This window comes from Sorex fumeus, unplaced genomic scaffold (assembly GCF_029834395.1).
Source record: "Sorex fumeus unplaced genomic scaffold, SorFum_2.1 ptg000022l, whole genome shotgun sequence".
Taxonomy (NCBI): Eukaryota; Metazoa; Chordata; class Mammalia; order Eulipotyphla; family Soricidae; genus Sorex; species Sorex fumeus.
The window spans coordinates 6,332,992-6,354,639 of record NW_026606079.1 but is presented as its reverse complement, the minus strand read 5'-3'; the positions used below and the strand labels follow the sequence as shown (position 1 = coordinate 6,354,639).

At 46.0% G+C, this 21,648-nt stretch overlaps 1 pseudogene; it reads left to right on the top strand.

Moving 5' to 3' along the window:
* Positions 1–860: 860 nt before the first annotated feature.
* On the top strand, positions 861–7,989 carry LOC130023184 (synaptosomal-associated protein 29-like; annotated as a pseudogene).
* Positions 7,990–21,648: the final 13,659 nt, after the last annotated feature.

Genomic DNA, 21,648 nt, shown 5'->3' with positions numbered 1-21,648 from the left:
AGTGTTCCCCCACCGACATCTGGCTCTTGCCACTGCCAGAAAATGGCTCATCTTCAGGATTGATATGAGAGAGGCCAGAGAATCACCTGCACTTGAGCGCCCCAGCTCAAACCCTGAGGCCTGCACCACCTATGCAACTGTGCAACAGCCCTAAACTTCACAGGGCTGCCAGCCCAGGAGAAACACGTGAATTAGATGGGAATATTGAATGGAAGCCCACTGGGTTCATGAGTGAAACACTAGCACAGAAGGCCCAAGTTCACCTAACAGCTCAGAAAATACACAGACTGGGATTGTAGCAACACCATTAGGAGAAATATGCTGTAAAAAAACAGTGTAGCACTGTAGCACTGTGCTCCAGTTGTTCATAAATTTGCTTGAGCAGGCACCAGTAATATCGCACAACAAATTGTGAGACTTGTTGTTACTGTTTCTGGCATATCGAATATGCCATGAGGAGCTTGTCATGATTTGTCGTGTGGGTGAGATACTCTCGGTAGCTTGCTGGGCTCTCCAAGAGGGGTGGAGGAATCGAACTCGGGTCAGCCTCATGCAAGAGAAATGCCCTACCCACTGTGCTATCACTCCAGCCCAAGTAAATAAATGAGTAAAAATAAAATGGGGATGACAAGAGAACCTTCCAGGTTGGGGAGATAGCACAAGTGGCAGAGCACAGGTCTAGCACGTCCAAGGCCCTGAGTTCTACCCCTGGTTTCATATCCCCAGCTCTAGCATCACACAACTCTGGGACTTCGAACATCCAACCAGTCGACCCAATCAAAAAAAAAATGTAAAGGGCCTTTTTCACCATTGTTGTGAGGTGTGGATGTCATACAAACTCCTAACCAGGAGAGTCCATCATGGAGAAGCTGACAAGCCAAGTAAATGTCAGCCCCTTGGCATGCTAGCATGCTTGGCGTTTCGGAAGATCTTTGGATCCAGACATTCATTTTGGAAACCACCTGTCTGTTGATGGATTACCTGGGGAAAGAAAAGAGGGGTGGCTGGAACTCTGCTGGGGAGACCTCATAGGTAGGGTGCAGCCACAGCTCCATTAGACTTCAGGTGGCCTACCTCACACCAGCCCAGGGGCTGGAGAAGCTCCTCCTCTCAAATGGTCAGCACCAGAAAGAGGAAGTTGCTTCTTTCCCTCTCCATTCTGAGCCAGCAATTGCTCTCATTTTACAAAGAATTCACTGTCTGCAGCCCAGCCCTTCCCCCTGCCCTCGGCAGCCCCACACACCCAACCATCATCTACGAGGGTCTCGGCTACCACGAGGGTCTTACCAGCAGGCTCTGGCCCCAAGCTGGCTGGTCTGCAGGGCTGAGGACACGAGAAAGGAATCCACACAGAGGCTCCTGGCACATCTTACAAAAACTAAGTGAAAAGCAGTTCTGGGGTTGGAACCCATGCAGGCCCCCTGGTCCACCGCTGGCTGGGCTAAGAATACAGGGTCATCCACTCTAAATGGAGTTCTAAAGGGAACATCAGTCTCCCAAACACAGAAACCTTAACAGCAGTGGCTGTTGAAACTGAGCTTCCCCCCATTCCCGGTCCCTTCCCTGCACGTGGTCTAAGGCAATCTAGCCCCGAGAATGTTCAGTGGGAAAACAAGCAAGACCAGGAAACCTTATTTGGGACTTCTTCAAAGCCCCCTTCACGGGAGTGGTCTTGCAGAAAAATGTATGGGGGATACTGAATTCACCCTTTTCCACAGCCCCAGACCCAGGAAAGAGGCCCACAAGTTGATGTTTCAGGAATGAGTGAGAATACTCAGGTCACATTTTCTGTTTGTTTGTTTGTTTTGGGGGAGGGGGAGGGCAAGCCCAGTAGTGCACAGAGATAAAGTCAAAAACTGTAAAGTCAATTAATTATTGCCTGCTCAGGGATCCAGCTTGGGGGCGGGGAAATGGGACATGGTGTAGGGAAGAGTGCAGTGGTGGTAGGACAGGTGTTGGCATGTTGAATACCTGAAACAACTGTATTGTGAAGAACTTTCTAAATCACAGTGTGTAAAGTAAGAAAGGAGACATACAGACAACCAGACAGACAGAGAGGAGAGCGTTTCCATCAGTGATCGAGTATGAACAGGTCAGTTCAGACTGAGCTCGTGCCGGGTATTCAGTGACAAGGGGATTTTTGGAAACGGTCTGTTATCTTCAAAATTCCACTCCTCCCGGGACACTTGTTCTACTTCACACTTAATCACTTAACGTCCCAATAGTAGTCGATTTGCTCGAGCAGGCGCCAGTAACGTCTCCATTCGTCCCTATCGCGTGCTAGTGTAGCCCAATGGCATCTGTTCGCTCTGGGAACATGAAGAGCCTCAAACAATCGTTCATGATCTTTACGAAGAAGTCTGACCATCTGGTAGGTGGGCCGCCACGCGGTCTTTTGACATCCCGTGGGATCCAGTCGGTAACAGCTTTAGTCCAGCGGTCATCTTTAAATCTCATTACGTGACCAGCCCATCTGATTTTTGACACCTTGGCAAACGAGACAGCGTCCCTGATTCTTGATCATCGACGGATGTCGGAACTCCGGATTCTTTCTCTCATTTGAGTGAAACGTGATAATCCAAGCATAGCTCTTTCAATTCCTCTTTGGGAGAACCGAATAGCATTCTCATCCTGTTTGCGTAGGGCCCAGGTCTCTGAGGCATATGTTAATGCAGGAAGAACAGCGGAATCAAAGAAATGTGCCCACAGCCAGAGGTTCTTCGTCCTCTTAGCTATTTCTTCGATGTGCTTGAAGGCGTTCCAAGCAGCTCTCTTCCTCCTGTGTAACTCAGGTGCCAGGTCATTTGTCATGTTGATTTCTCGACCTAGGTACACATAGCTGTTGCATTCAGAGATGGTCGTTCCGTTGAGAGTGAATGGGGAATCAGGAACGAGGCTGTGTCTCATAAACATTGTCTTCGTAACATTCAGCTGTAGTCCTACCTTTCCACACTCTCGGTCAAAGTCAGCCAGCATTTGTGCCGCTTGGCTGATATTTGGTGTTATTAAAGCAATGTCATCAGCAAAGTGTAGGTGGTGTAGTTGCCGACCATCTATCTTCACTCCCTTTCCTTCCCATTCCAATCATCGCATGATGTTCTCAAGGGTGGCACTGAAGAGTTTTGGTGAAATGGTATCACCCTGCCGAACCTCTCTCTTGACATCGATGATTACTTCTTTGGAGAATGATGAGATCCTGGTAGTGAATCCGCAATACAGCTCACGGAGGATCTTGATGTGTTGAGCTTGAATGCCCTGATTGGCTAGGGCTTAAATGATCGCTTCCATCTCAACAGAATCAAAGGCCTTCTTTAAATCAATGAACGTTAGACAGAGCGGCATCTTGAACTCCCGAGAAACTCCCGAGAAATCTCAATGAGCTTGGTTATCATGTGGATATGGTAGATGGTGCTGAATCCTTTGCAGATCCCTGCTTGCTCACATGGTTGTCCTTCATCTAGTGTTCTGTCAATCTTATTTAGGATGACTTGAGTGAACAACTTGTCGATGACAGACAATAGGCAGATTGGGCGACAGTTGCCAATGTCATGGATGTCTCCCTTCTTGAACAGTAGTATGATTTTCCATTGGGACGGAACCATGCATTCATACAGGTAGCATGTGAAGAGCCGAGCCAGTGTATTGATAAGTACTGATGGCAGGTTCTTCAGGTGTTCACGTCTGACCTTGTCTGGGCCGGGTTCTGTTCGTTTCTTTAACGACTAAATGGCGTGTCGGATTTTGGAAGGGAGAACGTTGGGAACGACATATCCATCGTGCGGAATTTGGTATGTCGGTAAGTGGACATGACTATCGAAGAGATTTGAGTAGAAGTCATGGATAATCTTCTCCATTGCCGTTCTGGAGGATGTGATGGATCCATCAGGACGTCAGAGAGCAGTCAATTTGATCTTATAGTTGGCGAAGGACAGGCGGACGTTACGAATACTTTTCTTGGCTTCTGCTACATCTACCAGCACTTCTGCTCTTCTCTCTTTGAGGTCTTCCTTGATCGCATCTCTGCACAGCTTTGCGAGCTCGGAGGTTAGCTTGCGGTTTCCTGAGGCATTCGCCAAACCACGCTGGCGAATAAGCTCAAGAGTTTTCTAAGACAGGCGTTTTTTTGTGGCTATGTCTCTCTTGGTGTTCCTCGCACATTCATGGAGGTGCTGAACCAGTTGATTGTATTCCTCCTCAATGTTGTCAACGATGGCATCTTCCCATGTTGCTGCAATAGTGCCAAAGAGCTCCCATTTGGTGGTCGTTCTGGGAGTTCTCTTTTTAACCTTTGCAGTCCTTTCTCCACGCTCTGTGAAGTAGAATTTTGCACGAAGGAGACGGTGGTCCGATCCCGTTTGGAATTTTGGGACAACAGCGACATCGGTCAGGCAAAACCGTTGATTGAATATGATGTGGTCTATTTCTTTGTGGAATCATCCACTGTGAGACTCCCATGTCCAACGTTTAGATTCTGCCTTCTGGAACTGTGAGTTACCATGGATGGTCTTGGTAGACATGATGAACTCAGAGAGTCTCTCACCCTGTTCGTTCCATTCTAGTCTATGGGTCCCGATGTGAAGTTCTTCAGCTGATCTTCTCGGTCCTATCTTGGCATTAAAATCACCCACAATGATCTTGTAGAAGGTGTGGTCTTCTTTATAGAACTTTTCCAGCTTCACGTAGAACTTCTCAATTTCTCTTTCATCATAATGAGATATTGGTGGATAGACAACGAACATAGAAACTGCTGGCAGTCAGCCATATCTATTCAAATGTAAATGTCCGATTCGGGTTGTTAGGCATTAGAATGAATCAATGCTCATGGCCAAGTTTGTGTTGACAAGGACACCGATACCTCTGATACCTCTTTTATCGCATGTTTCAAGGAACAATTCTTTTGAATACGGTATGGTGAGATTCGACTAGAATGGGAAAACATGGGAGTGAAGATAGATGGTCGGCAACTACACCACCTCCGCTTTGCTGATGACATCGTTCTAATAACACCAAACATCAGCCAAGCGGCACAAATGCTTGCGGACTTTCACCGTGAGTGTGGAAAGGTCGGACTACAGCTGAATCTTACGAAGACAATGTTTATGAGAAACAGCCTTGTTCCTGACGCTCCATTCGCTCTCAATGGAACCACCATCTCCGAATGCAACAGTTATATATACTTAGGTCGAGAAATCAACATGATGAATGACCTGGCACCTGAGTTACGCAGGAGGAAGAGAGCGACTTGGAATGCCTTCAAGAGCATTGAAGAAATAACTAAAAGGAGAAAGAACCTCCAGCTACGAGCACATCTCTTTGATTCCACTATTCTTCCTGCATTAACATATGCCTCAGAGACCTGGACCCTACGAAAACAGGATGAGAACACTATTCGGGTCTCTCAAAGAGGAATCGAAAGAACTATGCTTGGAATATCACGATTCACTCAAATGAGAGATAGAATCCGGAGTTCTGATCTTCGTCAACGCTCAAGAATCAGGGACGCTGTCTCATTTGCCAAGACATCAAAAATCAGATGGGCTGGACATGTAATGAGGTTTACAGACAACCGCTGGACTAGAGCCATTACTGATTGGATTCCACGAGACATCAAAAGATCACGTGGACGCCCACCTACAAGATGGTCAGACTTCTTCGTCAAGACCCTAAATGATCGGTTTGAGGCTCTACATGTTCCTAAAACGAACAGATACCATTGGGCTACGCTAGCACGCAACCGGGATGAATGGAGATGTTACTGGCACCCGCTCGAATAAATCGATGAATAACGGGGATTAAGTGATTAAGTGATTAAGTGATGGTGATATTCGTGCCTTCTTGTCTCGGTCAGACCAATGATGTCGTACTTGATCATTTGCGCTTGTACCATCAAGTCCTCGATGGATACATCTGATGCTAGCGTATGTACATTGAAAATACAGACGATCATTTTTGTCTTCCTTCATTGTGGCAGCCTAGTTCGGCCTTGAGATTTTATCGGCCTCTCCTTTCTCATCCTTCTCAGTGCTGCCATGTTGGTGAAGCCTTCAGAGTCAGGTGATTGAGACCCATTGTAATTACTGCTTTTGGCATATGAAATACACAACGGATAGCTTTCCAGGCTCTTCTGTGCAGGCAGAATACTCTCAGTAGCTTGCCAGTCTTTCTGAGAGGGATAGAGGCTTTTGGGGCATCCTCTAATAGCCCTCGTAGGTGTTACCATAATTGAACCCCAGTCTTCTGCCCCCGCGCCTGGCTGTTCCTCGCCGAGGCCCCTTGGAGGGGAGCGGGTTGAGCTTTCCTCCCCGCTGCGACCAGGGCTCTGGCAGCCGAAACCTCCAGGACCAGCCACCACCATTCTGAGACCACTCTCGCAAATATGAAGGTACTGGCAGAGAGACAAAGCAACGTGGGTTCCGGGGCCGAGATCTCCAAGCCTACTCGGACTGGAGTCGAGCATCTTCCACCCAGATCCTCCAAATCCCAGTAGGCGGGAGTCACACCCACCACCTGGCCTCCTGGCGCCGTGTAATCCCATCAACGGCCAAGACTCAGAGACTATAAAATCCAGGTCCCGGACGAGAACAGTGCAGTCTTTTGCCCCCGCGCCTGGCTGTTCCTCGCCAAGGCCCCTTGGAGGGGAGCGGGTTGAGCTTTCCTCCCCACCCCGACCAGGGCTCCGGCAGCCGAAGACCTCCAGGACCAGCCACCACCATGCTGAGACCACTCTCCACACACATGAAGGTACTGGCAGAGGGACAAAGCCACGCGGGTTCCGGGGCCAAGATCTCCAAGCCTACTCGGACTGGAGTCGAGCATCTTCCACGCAGATCCTCCAAATCCCAGTAGGCGGGGTCACACCCACCACCTGGCCCCCTGGCGCCGTGTAATTCCATCAACGGCCAAGACTCAGAGACTATAAAATCCAGCTCCCGGAACCGTGCGGCCGCATCCGCGGCCGTGAGACATCTAATTAGGACATCTTTTTATGACATCTTATTATCTCATTCCTACTTTGGACAAACTTGCAGGCTATTGAATGTAGCCTGCCCACAGGGCAGAGTCTGGCAAACTCCCCGTGGCGTACCAAATATGCCAAATACCAGTAACAATGATGGGTCTCATTTTCCTAAAGAGCCTTGAATATAATCTCAGGGCTAGGATGAAAGAGACGTTACTGGGGCCTGCTCGAGGCAATCGACGAATAACAGGATGATGAATTGAAAAATGAAATGAAAATGAAAAATATGGTACGACAATTCCGGAATTTGGGTATTTAGTGTCTTTTGATGTTTCACGTGGGTCGCGCGGGTCCGGAAAGCGTCCTGGAGTGTGGCGGCGGCTGGGTAGTCGAGGTAGTGTCCGGACCGGCAGCTCTACCTGCAGCAGGAGCTGATGCGGCGCGCCGAGGCCACGGCCGCCAGCTCGGGACGGTCCTTGGCCCTGGTGTACAAGTCTGAGAAGATAGTGATGACCACCTCCAAGGAGCTTGTCCGCCAGCGAGGAGTCTTAGAACACACAGAGAAGATGGTAGACAAGATGGATTAAGGTCTGAAAACCAGTCAAAAGCATATAAACAGCATTAAGAGTGTGTTTGGGGGGCTTGTCAATTATTACAAACCCAAACCGGCAGAGGTCCCACTTCAGCAGAATGGCAATCTCCCCTCCCAGCCCAGCACCAGGTTGAAAGAATCCATCAGTACAAGTAAAGAACAAGATGCAGCATACCAGGACAGCCACCCAAACCTCAGGAAGTTGAATGACTTCGACCCTATCCTTAGTGGAACTGGCTCTGCTGTGACTTCCGAGGTTTACCCAAAGAATGCTCAACTCCAAGCCTATCATCAGAAGATTGACAATAATCTAGATGAGCTCTCCTTAGGACTGGGCCAACTGAAGGTCCTAGAACTTGGGATGCAGACAGAAATTGAGGAGCAAGATGACATTCTGGATCGCCTTACGAACAAAGTGTTCTACTTCAGTGTCATTTAATGTTAGATGTCAGAGTCACCTGATGGAGCAAAAGAACCGACCGTGGCCCTGGTGGAGGGTGACAAGGGTGGGAACAACAGGACCCCTGAGCAGGGACACCCAAGCTCTGATAGAGATGAAAGATGCACAGATATGGACAGAAGCAGAGTGACTTCAGTGGAAATACTGAGACAGGGCAGCTGTGGATAAATTTTTGAAAGTTAGAAAAACTACAGATTCCATGAAAAATTTAAAAGAAACATATGGAACTGTTTAAATCCCATCAATGGCCAAGACCCAGAGACTATAAAAGCCAGCTCCTGGAAGAGAACAGCGCAGAGTCTCCTGCCCCCATGCCTGGCTGTCCTCTCCGGGGTCTCTTGGAAGGGAGCGGGTTGAGTTTCCCTCCCCGCCCCGACCAGGGCTCTGGCAGCCGAAGACCTCCAGAACCAGCCACCACCATGCTGAGACCATTCTCCACATGCATGAAGGTACCGGCAGAGGGACACAGGCATGCAGGTCCTGGGGCTGAGATCTCTAAGCCTGCTCGGATCTGGACTGAGCATTCTCCACCCAGATCCTCCAAATTCTGGTAGGCAGGGGTCACACCCACCAACTGGCCCTCTGGCGCCGTGTAATCCCATCAACGGCCAAGACCCAGAGACTATAAAACCCAGCTCCCGGAAGAGTGCGGCTGCATTCGTGGCTGCGCGACATCTTATTATCTCATTTCTACTTTGGACAAACTGGCAGGCTACCGAATGTAACCTGCCCACACGGCAGAGTCTGGCAAACTCCCCGTGGTGTACCTAATATGCTAAATACCAGTAATAACGATGGGTCTCATTCTCCTAACCCTGAAAGAGCCTTGAATATGGCACTTTTTAAAAAATCTCAGGGCTAGGACGAAGGAGACGTTACTGGAGCCTGCTCAAGGCAATCGACGAACAACAGAATGGTCAAGATCGTGATCATTTAAATATAATCTAAAATAAATTTCTACCCCAAAATAATGCACAGTAGACCCCAACTCCAAAATGCAAAAATCAGAGAGCCAGAGTGATAATACAATTCGTAGGGTGCTTTTCTTGCCTTCACCAACAAGGGTCATTCGCAATATCCCATATGGTTCCCCTGACCACTACCAGGAGTAATTCTGTTTTATTAATTTAATTTTATTTTGATAAAGTTGTTCACAATATTTGATTACATTCAATATTCAAACACCAATCCCACCACCATTTCACCTTCTCACTACCATATTTTCCATTCCAAATCCCAAACCCTGCCCTCAAAGCAAAACCAATATAATTTATTTTGTATTGCTTGTTATGAATAGTCCACTAAAAATGAAAGAAAAGGTTTTTTAGAAGAAAGTGTGTGAAGGTTGTATTTCATCCAGTCATTAAGACCCTCCCATTGATCGTCGATTTGCTCAAGTGGGCCCAGTAACGTCTCCATTGGAGACTTTTTGTTGTTACTGTGTTTGGCATATTGAATACTCTCGGTAGCTTGTTGGGCTCTCCGAGAGGGGCGGATGAATTGAACTCGGGTCGGCCATGTTGGCCGCTTGTAAGGCGAACACCCTACCGCTGTGCTATCACTCCAGCCTTATCCAGTCATTAAAACCTTCTATAATAGATTGGTAACAAATTGTTAAAGATTAAGCCTTGTATGATTATATATACATCTCTGTAAATATATTTCCCACTGAGATGGTTGCCTTCTACTTGTATCCCATCAAATGTGATGTGCTACTCTTGGTACATTGTGTTATAAAGTATGTGATGTCCAAGAATATACTCACTCCTAAGGTCCCTCCAAGTGTGTAGAGAGTGGCTGTGAGCAGGGCAGCAGCTGAGTTCTGGAGGTTTTTGGCTATTGGAGCTGGTTTGGTTGGAGTAGGACGGGCCTCAACCGAACCCCCTGGGCTGCCCAAAATGAAACAGCCATTTCCAGGAGTAATTCTTGAGTGCAAAGCTATGAGTTATCACCAAGTGTCACTGAATGTGACACAAAACAGAAAGCAAAAATAAAACACAAAAAGACATTTTCTATTAACTATGTACTTTGTAAAGAGTTATAAGATAACTATGTCATAATTTTTTATGGAAAGAAATAAATACTGGGAAGGATGATTTTCATTTGGGCATTATTTGTAGAGACGCAGATATGAAACAAATTTAAGTATGATTATGATTATAAGCATTCTAAACGGTGGTTATATTAAAAGTTTTTTTGAACCATAAACAATGCAAACTATTTTCATTAGCTACTTGAAATTGAAATAATTGTGATCATTTTAACTTGCTGAGACAGATTATTGAAATAAGTGAGGAGCCTCCTATGACCTGTTTCAATGCTTCATTGGCAAGTGCTCAATCCACCAGCCAAAGTGTGTGAGTTAAGCGCCCCAATGGGAAAGGGAGATTCAAGGTAAGAAAGTTTACCCTTATAATAGACTTGGTCACCTCATGCAAATCCTTCTCAGGCTCTGGGGTCAAATGCTCTCTGGGCTGTGGAGCTCACAGTTGTCTCCTCACTCAGTGCTGAGTCTCTAGGGAAGGCAGAGCTGTGGTTGAGAAGATGATTCTGCAGAGTCTTCTACTCTGCCTGGTGACAGCCCCCCTGGGTGAGTATCCCAGATGTGACAGGGTTTAGGGGAGGGAGTGACTGCAGGGACTGACAGTGACCGATTCCCCTTGTCCCCAGGTGCTGTGTCTGCTCTGACCCTGCAGGAGTCTGGCCCAGGCCTGGTGAAGCCCTCCCAGACCCTCTCCCTCACCTGCACTGTCTCTGGGGGCTCTGTCACCAGCAGTTACTATTGGCATTGGATCCGCCAGCGCCCTGGGAAAGGGTTGGAATGGATGGGGTACTGGTCAGGTGGTACCAGCTACAACCCAGCATTCCAGGGGCGCATCTCCATCACTGCTGACACCTCCAAGAATCAGTTCTTCCTGAAGCTGAGCTCAGTGACCCCCGAGGACACAGCCATGTATTACTGTGCCAGAGACACAGTGAGGGGAAGTCAGGGCGAGCCCAGACACAAACCTCCCTGCTGGGAGAGTGTGGACTGCAGGAGACCACGGCAAGCAGGTGGCGCTATGGTCCCTACCTAGAGGAAACATCTCAGAAGAGCAGGAGCTGATGGCTGACTGGTTTTCTGCCTCTCATCTAAGGTCCTTTCTAGCATTCTGACTCTGCGTCTTCCACTGTTGTCCTCGAATTTGATACGGCACGTTTACTTCACAGAACTCTATCAAAGAAAGCCAGTACCTTAGGAATAAAGAGAAACAAGCCTGCTAATAACTAATTTTTATTCCTTTGTTTTTGTTTTACAGGACATTTTCTCTCTGCATTACGAGTACATAGAGGTTTATCCCTCCAATGAGCCAAAAGTCAGTCTCCTGGAATCCTCAGGTCTACAGATGGACTAAGACATGACGTCCTCAGGTTGCTGAGGGTACTTATTCTTCATGCTAAAAAATGAGGTTTATGATGGTCAGAGCACCGGCTCATCTCCATCCACCTCCTTCTCTTCATCACTTTATCACTATATTCACCATAGGGTTTTTCTGCGGCCCTCTTTCTTCTGGCTTATTTTCTGTCATAAATCACAAAGGAGGTCACTTTTACGGTTAGAGTCCCCTTCACAACAGACGATGAGCCCCCATGGTCGTCCATCCCACAGGTGGGCCAGGTGGGTGATACCCAGTCATGGAATTTGCATGACAACAGCATCCCGTGTATCCTAGGGTTTCAGAGAGACATTCCCTTAGAGTGTGGGCCCAGTGATAAATCCTTAATGCTGGTGCCTTTTCCCATTGATATTCTATTCTTCACTCAAGCAACTCCGAGGGACAAGCATTGCACAGGGAGCAGTCTCTCTCAGAGTGACCTGAGGAAGAGTACCAAGCCCATTTAGGTCATAACAACTGGCTACAGGTAAGAGTCATCTCAGATGAACACGGTTTATCCTTGATAAGGGGCCCCTGGGGCTCCTCAGCTTCCTCTTCAGTCCTGGGCCTGAGGCTTGACATCAGAAAAGGGTCCCCCAACTTCCTGGGGAGCAGGATCTGGACTCTCTCCTGAGTAGGGAACAGGCATTGCCCTCACCAATGTTTATGGAGCATCTCAGCTTCCTACTGTGTTGCTCACGGACCCCAAATACCTGCTGGGAATAGCAGCATCTCAATTCCTACATGTCTGTGTGTGAACATGTGTGCATGCAGGGAAGGGAAGGGTCACCATTAAAGTGCATACCTTCATTAACTTACAAGGCCTAAAAAAGACCAACATTAAAAGTAAAATAGCAGTAGGAGAGAGTAAGATAAAATATCCATTATTTGATGTGAATGAGTAGCTCACAATGTGATAGAGAATCATTTCCATAGTGAACAGTGAACATAGCAGCAGGATTCCCATGAGTCACAATTTCTCACCTTACTTTCCTCCATTCCTATGACTGCCCAGAACATTCTAGATCTACTAATTCCCTGGTGTTTCACAGTCCCAGTTCTAATGCACACACTCTCTCTCTTCATGTGATACCTATTGACACACAGCTGAGATCACCCTGTCTCTCTCACTCTCACCCCTCACCTGTACTCAGCCAATCCCTCAGTGTGACTCTGCCTCTCTCCCTCCATCTCTCTTTCAGTCCCTCCATGGTCTCTGCTCTGCGTCCTCCAAACCCATCTGTCATTAACATCACCAGCATGTCTTTGGTGTTCTTCAGAATTTCCGTCAATTAGATCTCTCAGTCCATTCAGGTTCATCTCAACTTTCTCTACCTAAAACAGATCAATCAACAACCACCCAATCCTAGATATTAAAATAACTTCTAGAGAGATAATAAAATTTTGGAAATTCTCTAAACTAAAAGCTATTGTCAGTGTAGCAACGGTGATTAATTTTGGTAAACAGGGCAGTGATCTAAGTTACACAGGAGAAAGAATGATAATTAGTTAAATAATGATCTTCCTGGTTATGCTGATGGGAAACACGCAGACATACAAGGTGTATACAGATATACAGGCCACATTAGTGGCCTTGCAATACCTCATAATCTACGGCACTGATGTACCAACATAGCACACCACATTGGATGGGGTGCAAAGTAGACGGTAACCTTTCTCGTGGAGTAAGAAAAGGTACATATATATGCACCCAAGACTCAACCTTAAACAAAATGTAGTAATGTCTTATACAAGGACTTAATGGCGCAATTTCACACACTTTCTCCGAGGAAATTTTTGGGCCATTTTTAGTGGATTACTCACAACAAGCAATACAAAATGAATTATTTAGGTCCTGCTTTGGAAAGGATTTGGGTCAGGGTAGAAACATTCAAAATATGGTGGTGAGAAGGTCCAGTGATAGTGGAATTGATGTTGGAGTATTAAATGTAATAAATTCCTGTGAATTTCTTTATAAAAATTAAATTAAAAATGAGTACAAAAATATATTTTTTTTTGCTTTTTGGGTCACACCCGGCAATGCCCAGGGGTTACTCCTGGCTCATGCACTCAGGAATTGTTCCTGGCGGTGCTTGGGGGACCATATGGGATGCTGGAAATCGAACCTGTGTTGGTCATGTTGGCTGCGTGCAAGGCAAATGCCCTACCCACTGTGCTATCGCTCCAGCCCCCAAAATAATTTTTAAAATATTAAAAAATATTTTCCTGGTTGTGCTGTTCAGGACCAGGAATCTCCACCACTGCTTCTGATTTTACATACAGGTGTGAACCATTTCAATATTCTGTGCTACCCCAGACCAAGTCAGTTATAAGGAGCATTGGACCCTAGCAGGGAGCCGAACACTTGAATAGCATGACGGGTAGAGAATGCATGGCAGAGTAGGTGGCTGCGGCCCCTTTCTGCCTGTCTCCTTGGCTTCCTTCCTGCTATCTCTCTCCCAGCAATGTAGAGAACTCTCACTTTCCTTCCTCCTACCTGTCACATCTGCTCCTGAAATTAGAACCATTTGTGTAACACCAATACTTCAGGAAGGCATGCATTATGTGGTTGCATCATCTGATGCTTTCAGATGACCTGCTCATATATTCAATAAGAAAAAATAAAAACAAACCAATTCATTTACATTTGGGCAACACAGATGACGCTACAACAGAAAGGGCATTGATAAAAATTTCAGTATGCAAAATGAAAAACTGAGTGGGTGATCTCAACATCAGTTAAACAACAGGCAAAGAAAAAATTAGTGAGTTTGAGGGCAAGATCCAGAAAAGCCAGAGATCCAGACAACTACAACTACAATGAAAATCCTCAAAATAACTTAAAGGCAGAACAGAGAAAGATAAAGACTAGGATGAATTAAGGAGAAGGAACATAAGAATCCGCAGAGTTCCAGAGAGACAGGGAGGCAACCTCAATGAGGTAGTAACAGTTACAGACATCATTGCTGAACAGTTCTCAGAGTCCATAATGACAGGCATCCAGATTCAAGAAGCCCAAAGGGTACCTGCTAAAAGGGGCCCTAACAAAAAGGCTCCAAGACATCTCCCAATCAGAATGACGAACACCATAGACAGAGATAAGATACTGAGAACAGCAAAATCAAAGAAGTAAATTACAAAGAGAGTCACAGATCACAGATCATCCTGTTATTCATCGATTGCCTCGAGCAGGCTCCAGTAACGTCTCCTTCATCCTAGCCCTGAGATTATATCCAAGGCTCTTTAGGAGAATGAGACCCATCATTGTTACTGGTATTTGGCATATTGGGTACGACACAGGGAGTTTGACAGACTCTGCCGTGTGGGCAGGTTACATTCGGGAGCCTGCCAGTTTGTCAAAGTAGAAATGAGATGTCATAATAAAATGTCGCGCGGTCACGAATGCGGCCGCGCGGTTCCGGGATCTGGTTTTTATAGTCTCAGCATGGTGGTGTCTGGTTTTTATAGTCTCAGCATGGTGGTGTCTGGTCCTGGAGGTCATCGGCTGCCGGAGACCTGGTCGGGGCAGGGAGGAAAGCTCAACCTGCTCCCTCCAAGGGGCCACGGCGAGGAACAGCCAGGCGCGGGGGCAGGAGACTGCACTGTTCTCCCTCCGGGATCTGGTTTTTATAGTCTCTGAGTCTTGGCCGCTGATGGGATTACACGGCGCCAGGGGGCCAGTTGGTGGGTGTGACCCCCGGGATTTGGAGGATCTGGGTGGAGGATGCTCGACTCCAATCCGAGTAGGCTTGGAGATCTCGGCCCTGGAACCCACGTGGCTTTGTCCCTCTGCCGGTACCTTCAGGTGTGCGGAGAGTGGTCTCAGCATGGTGGTGTCTGGTCCTGGAGGTCGTCGGCTGCCGGAGACCTGGTCGGGGCGGGGAGGAAAGCTCAACCCGCTCCCTCCAAGGGGCCACGGTGAGGAACAGCCAGGTGCGGGGGCAGGAGACTGGAGTAGCTGTCCTTAAATTTATAGGAGACCAATGGAATGAAACCTTCTTCCCTGAGGTTAATAGTCAATGGTGGGATGTAGTTTTAAAATAAAACAATGAAATGGAGGCTTCACAAAGAATAATTTACCCAAGTAGACTCTCATTCATATTACAATAAATGATACACAGATTAATTCCAGGATAAATAAAAGATCAGGAACTTCATATAATCAAAACCAATTCTGATAGAAACATTCAAGAGCCTCCTGTAAGGCAAGACAACCCCCACAAACTCAACAATCCTCTAAAGGAAGATGGCGCGAACCCCCCCATAACAATTATCTCACTCAAGGTCAGTGGTCTCAAGGCATCAAGTAAGAGACACAGGTTGGTAAATTGGATTGAAAACATGATACCAATGTTCTTCTGCCTATAAGAAACATACTTGAATATTCAGAGGATATACAGACTCAAAGTCAAACTCTGGAAAACAATTCTTCAAGCAAACAACTTGTTCCAGAAGGTCAGGATCACCAAAATAGTATCCAACGACAAAAATTTCAGGCTGAAAAAGGTTACAAGAGACAGCGGAGGTCATTTTTAATAATCAAGGGAGAGTATAGATAAAGACCAGGAGGTTTGCTCCACAGCTTGGACACCAGCCTCACATGCTGGGGGGGAAGGCAGGTGAGAGAGAGAAGGGATAATCAAGTGAAGTATGCTTGGAAGGCCTGCTTGGGATGGGAGATGTGTGCTGAAAGTAGACTATAGACCTAACATGATGGCCACTTAATACCTGTATTGCAAATCAAAACACCAAAAAGGAGAGAGAGAGAGAGAGAGAGTAAAAGGGAATGTGCCTGCCACAGAGGTGGGGGGGATTGGGGAGAAGGGTTGGGGTGGTGTGAGTGATACTGGGAACATTGGTGGTGGAGAATGGGCACTGGTGGAGGGATACAGTTTCAATCACTGTATGACTGAAACGTAAGCAGAAAAGTCGATAAGTCTGTAACTGTACCTCACAGAGATTCACTAAATATATATATATACTAAAAATAATAAAATTAACATAAAATACATATATCAGAAAGAATTTAAAGTCCTAAATGTACATGGAAGAAGGAACCACATAAAAAATACTGACCTCCCAGCTTAAGATCTTAGAAAATGGCCAACAAAAGGAGCCCAAACCAGGAAGGAGGAAGGAAATAATAAAACATAGAGAAGAAATTAACTAGCTGGAATCAAAATAATTCCAAGATATTAATAAAACAAAGAGATTGTTCTTGGAAAAAATAAGGCTGATAAACTATTAGCAAGACTTACAAAGAGAGAACCCCATTAGACTGGATCAGAAATGAAAGAGGGGATAAGAAAACAGAAACGAGAGAAATTCAGAGCAACACCAAAGAGTACTTTGAGAATCTTCATGCCACAAAAAATTGGTCTAGAAAAAGTGGATAAATTTCTGGATTCCTAGATCCTCCAAAGGCTGAACCACGAAGATTTGGAGTGCCTGAACAGATCTGTCATTATCTCAGAAACTGAACTTGTGGTCAAACATATATCAAAGAAAAAAGTCCAATCCCAGCAGGATTCGTTAGTGAATTCTTTCAAACCTTTAAGAGCATCTACTGCCAATCCTTTTCAAGCTTTTCCAGGAAATTGAAAACAGAAACTCTCCCAAACAGTTTCTACGATACACATATCACCCTGACACCAAAAGCAGAGAGAGACACCATGAAAAAAGTAAATTACAAGCCAACATCTCTAATGAACACAGATGCAAAGATCTTCAAAGAAATTCTATCAAATATAATCCAACAACTGATCAAAAAGATCATGCACCATAACCAAGTAAATTTCATCCTGGCATATCACGATCACGATCATCCTGTTGTTCATCGATTTCCTCGAGCAGGCACCAGTAAGGTCTCCTTCTTCCTAGTCCTGAGATTTTAAAAGAGCCATTTCAATGCTCTTTCAGGGTTAGGAGAAAAAGACCCAGCATTGTCACTGGTGTTTGGCATATTGAGTACAACACGGGAAGTTTGCCAGACTCTGCCGTGCGGGCAGGATACTTTTGGATACTTATATCCCGGCATATAAGAATTGTTAAACATTCACAAGTCAATCAATGCAATATAATATATCAATAAAAGAAAAATATATAATCATATCAACAGAAGAAGAAAAAGCATTAAGAAGTTCCAGTACCCATTCATGATAAAAAAAAAAAAAAGCTCAACAAATGAAGTTGAAGGAATGTTCCTTCATAGAGTCAAATCCATGGACCACAAGCATACACCAAGTATTATGCTCAATGGAGATAAAATTAAGGCCTTCCCTCTAAGATCAGGCACAAAGATGCCTACTTGCACCCCTCATATTCAATATAGTACTGGAATCTTCTATAGCAGTCAGACAAGAAAGAGATATCAAGGAAAAGAAGATGTCAAGCTTTTACCATGCAAAAGACATGATACCATACTTAGAAAATCCTAAAGACTCTACATAAAAACTCTGGAAATGAAAGATTTGTATACTAAAATGTATATTAAAATTTGTATATTAAAATTTGTATATTAATTTTTGTTAATTGTTGAGTATTAAATTGTGACTTAACACAAATTTTAATTTGTAGTACCTGCTTTAAGAGACTAAACATCTCTCTCCCAATGTTTTCAATCATAGCATCCCTTTAACTTTACTCTTTGGATTTTTTTTTTATTTCGGAGCAATAGCACAGTGATAGGGCGTTTGCCTTGCACGCTGCCAGCCTGACTGACTCGGGTTCAATTTCTCCACTCCTCCCGGAGAGCCTGGCAAGCTACCGAGAGTATCTCACCCGCACGGTAAAGCCTGCCAAGTTACCTGTGACGTATTCCATATGCCAAGCACAGTAGCAACAAATCTCACAATGGAGATGTTACTGGGTCTGCTCGAGTAAATTGATGAACAACGGGAGGACAGTGCTACAATGCTACAGTATATTAAAAAGGTAAATTATAAAAATCAATATCCAAAAGTCTCTGTCTTTCACATATGCAAAAATTATAGAGAAGAAAGAGATATGTTTTGATTATGAGGATTAATGCTGACTTTTTAAAATAACAAATCATAAAGCACATTTTCTATTCCCTTAGATTTAACTCAAACCTCTGGTACTCCACGGAATAAGTGTACATTACAGGCCAACATCTTATGTGACACAGGCTATGCCGGGGTCCATGCATATGTGTACAGAGTAGGCCCTACATGTCACTGCTCAGGGATTGCACTCTGTATATTTGTAGAATGTGTGAGTCTTTGCACAAAGACCAAAACTCTGGGTAAATAGATTGTGTGCTGAGGACCCTTTACTGGCACAACCTATGCAACATTCCTTCAGTGAGGATCCGAAGAAGAGGGTCCTGAGGTCCATGATCATCTTTTGGACACTGAGCTGTATACAGAACATTTAGTTGCTCTTTGCCACGCCAACCACACCAGGAAGATGACCTGGGCAGAAGTATCTTCCTTGTCCCAATATAAAAGAGAATATGGGGGTATGGTGCCGCCAGCAGGTCAATCTGTATTTGTGAGGTGAGTGCATCAGCAGCCTGATGGTGCATCAGACTTCCAGATACCTCAAAATTGGTGCTGTGCCTTTGGCCAGACCCCAAAATCTTGGGACAAAGTTTACCAAGAAAGTAAATGGCCAAAAGTTAGGTATGTGGGAGACACACCCACAAATCACCTCAGGCTCAGCTATATAATTTGAGGCATGGCCTCTAGTGTTCCTGATCGAACTTCTTAATGGCCATGATCCCCGGGACTCAGAAACAAATCTCGAAACCCAAGGGCTTTTGGCAGAAATGCATCCGATCCCTGCAGTAGGTTACCTGGTTGGTGCTGGGCCAACCCCGGTGGGAATAGGTTTTGTGCCTCGGCCTGTTCCCCCTGGCGGCCCGGTGGCTGCCATCCTCCAAAGGCCACTGAACAGTCAGGTTTGGACCCAAAGTGATGAGGCATGCCGGGTCTCACGGGATGGGGGTGGAGCTTGCCCTTTCCTCCCTGTCCCAACAAGACCCCAAGTCATCGCCCACAAACGGCCTCTCTGGCTCCTGATCAAGTTGCTTAATGACCATGAACCCAGAGACTCAGGAACAAATCTTGGAACCCAGCAGGTTTGGGCAGAAATCCCTCCAGATTTAAGTGTTAAAACTTCAGAATTTCATCTCATGGCAAGACGGGCAGTACCGGCTTGTCCTCCACGCCCTACCGAGTTCACGAGTTGCCCCCCACGAGCTATTCTCCAGCAGTGCCATGGCTCCAGAGGCAAAAGGACTTAATCTAGAGCCTGGCAGCTTGCAGCAGAAAAGTGAATGGACCATCCGTTAACCTACAGCGCGATGCCTTCCCGGGAGGGAAAGGGTGTCTGTCCCTTCCATCTTCCCCTCCCCGCCCCCCGCCAGCAGGGTGGCTACCGCCTCAGAGCTTATTGGAAAGCCAGGTATGAGCTGGTGGTGATGGGGCAACTGCAGTCTCATGGGAAGAGGCGCAGAACCGGCTCATCCTTCACGCCTTACCGAGGTCACAAGTTGCCCCCCACGGGTGGCTCTCTCGCACGGCCATAACACCAGACAGACAGAAAACAATCTTGTAATTATTCTGGCTCTTTGCAGAAATTTCTCCAGACTTACCTAGTAAAATATCAGAAATCCAAAATCGCGCGGCTGCAAAGTGGCCGCGTGACAACATATGATTCTCATAACCAGCTATGGAAATAAAATTATTTGAAATTGCCTTTTCAGCAATTCTGATTGTCGGAGGAAAATTCTAAACAATAATGGTGCATCTTTTGTTGAAATTATGAATGTAATCAAAGTAGAGAGAGTGAGTTAAATAGAAATCATCTGCCTCACAGGCATTGGGAGGGGCGGGACGGGTGTATATTGAGGTTCTTGGTGGTGAAAAATGTGTACTGGTGAAGGGAGAGGTATTTGATCATTGTATGACCGAGACTTAAACCTGAAACTTTGTAACTTTTCCCACAGTGATCCTATAGCTCCACAGGTAGTGTGTAGGTAGGGGCATACTGGGGGTTTTGGTGGTGGAGAATGGGCACTGGTGAAGGTATGGGTGTTTCATTGTATGACCGAGACTTAAACCTGAAAGCTTTGTAACTGCTCTCACGGTGATTCAATAAATAAACTTATAAAATAATGGGAAAAAAGTTATGTTGGAGTTCATGCCAATTCAATCAGCTAATCAGTGGCTGAATAAATAGCAGTACTCCTACATTAAAAAAGAGAATAAACAAATCCACTCTAATAACTTGATCATTTGAGCACTTGACATTCTGTTACTCATTGATTTGCTCGAGTGGGCACCAGTAACGTCTCTATCCATACCTGTCATGTGCTAGTGTAGCCCAATGGCGTCTGCTCGTTCTAGCAACACGAAGAGACTCAAACCGTTCGTTCAGGGTCTTGATGAAGAAGTTTGACCATCTTGTAGGTGGGCGACCATGCGGTCTTTTGACATCCCATGGAATCCAGTTGGTAACGGCTCTAGTCCAGTGGTTGTCTCCAAATCTCATTACGTGTCCAGCCCATCTGATTTTTTTAATAACCACCTTGGATATTAAGGAATGAAGCTGCACCATAAAGGAATGTTCGTGGAAGATGAAAGAGTAAATAGAATGAAAATTGATTAACCATGGATAAGACCAAGACAACTTTAAATTTATTGTGACAATTAGACTGCCTGTTAGGTCCCAGGTTTCCATACACACTGGGAGAACAAGAGCCACCACACAGGAACACGGAGGGGCAGGAGCCTGTCTACAGGGTAGAGGCCTTGGTGGGGCTGGGTTTGGTCATCAGGGACCTGAGACACGGGGACTCTCCACCCCAGTTGCTGTTTCCACCTGAGAAATTCCTGTTTCCTGAGAGCTCCTCAGCACATTTCCTGGGCTGGAGGAAGAGGCTCGGCTCTCACAGGGCCCCAGGGACAGGTCTGAGTGCTCTGAGCCACAGTCAGCACCTCCTCCCAGGGATTCCACAAGCCAGCCTCCCCCGGGTCCCCTCATTTCTCTACAGAGGCTCCCCCATGCAAATCTTTACTCGGGACCCAGGATTAAAACCACGTTAACACTGACCCCAACTCGAGCTCCTTCTCCCCCTGACAGGTGTCTGAGATCATGGACCTCGTGGGCAGGAACATGCATTAGCGCTGGTTCCTCATCTTTCTGGTGGCAGCTCCCGGATGTAAGTATCCCCTGGACAGAGGCTCCAAGGTGGGCA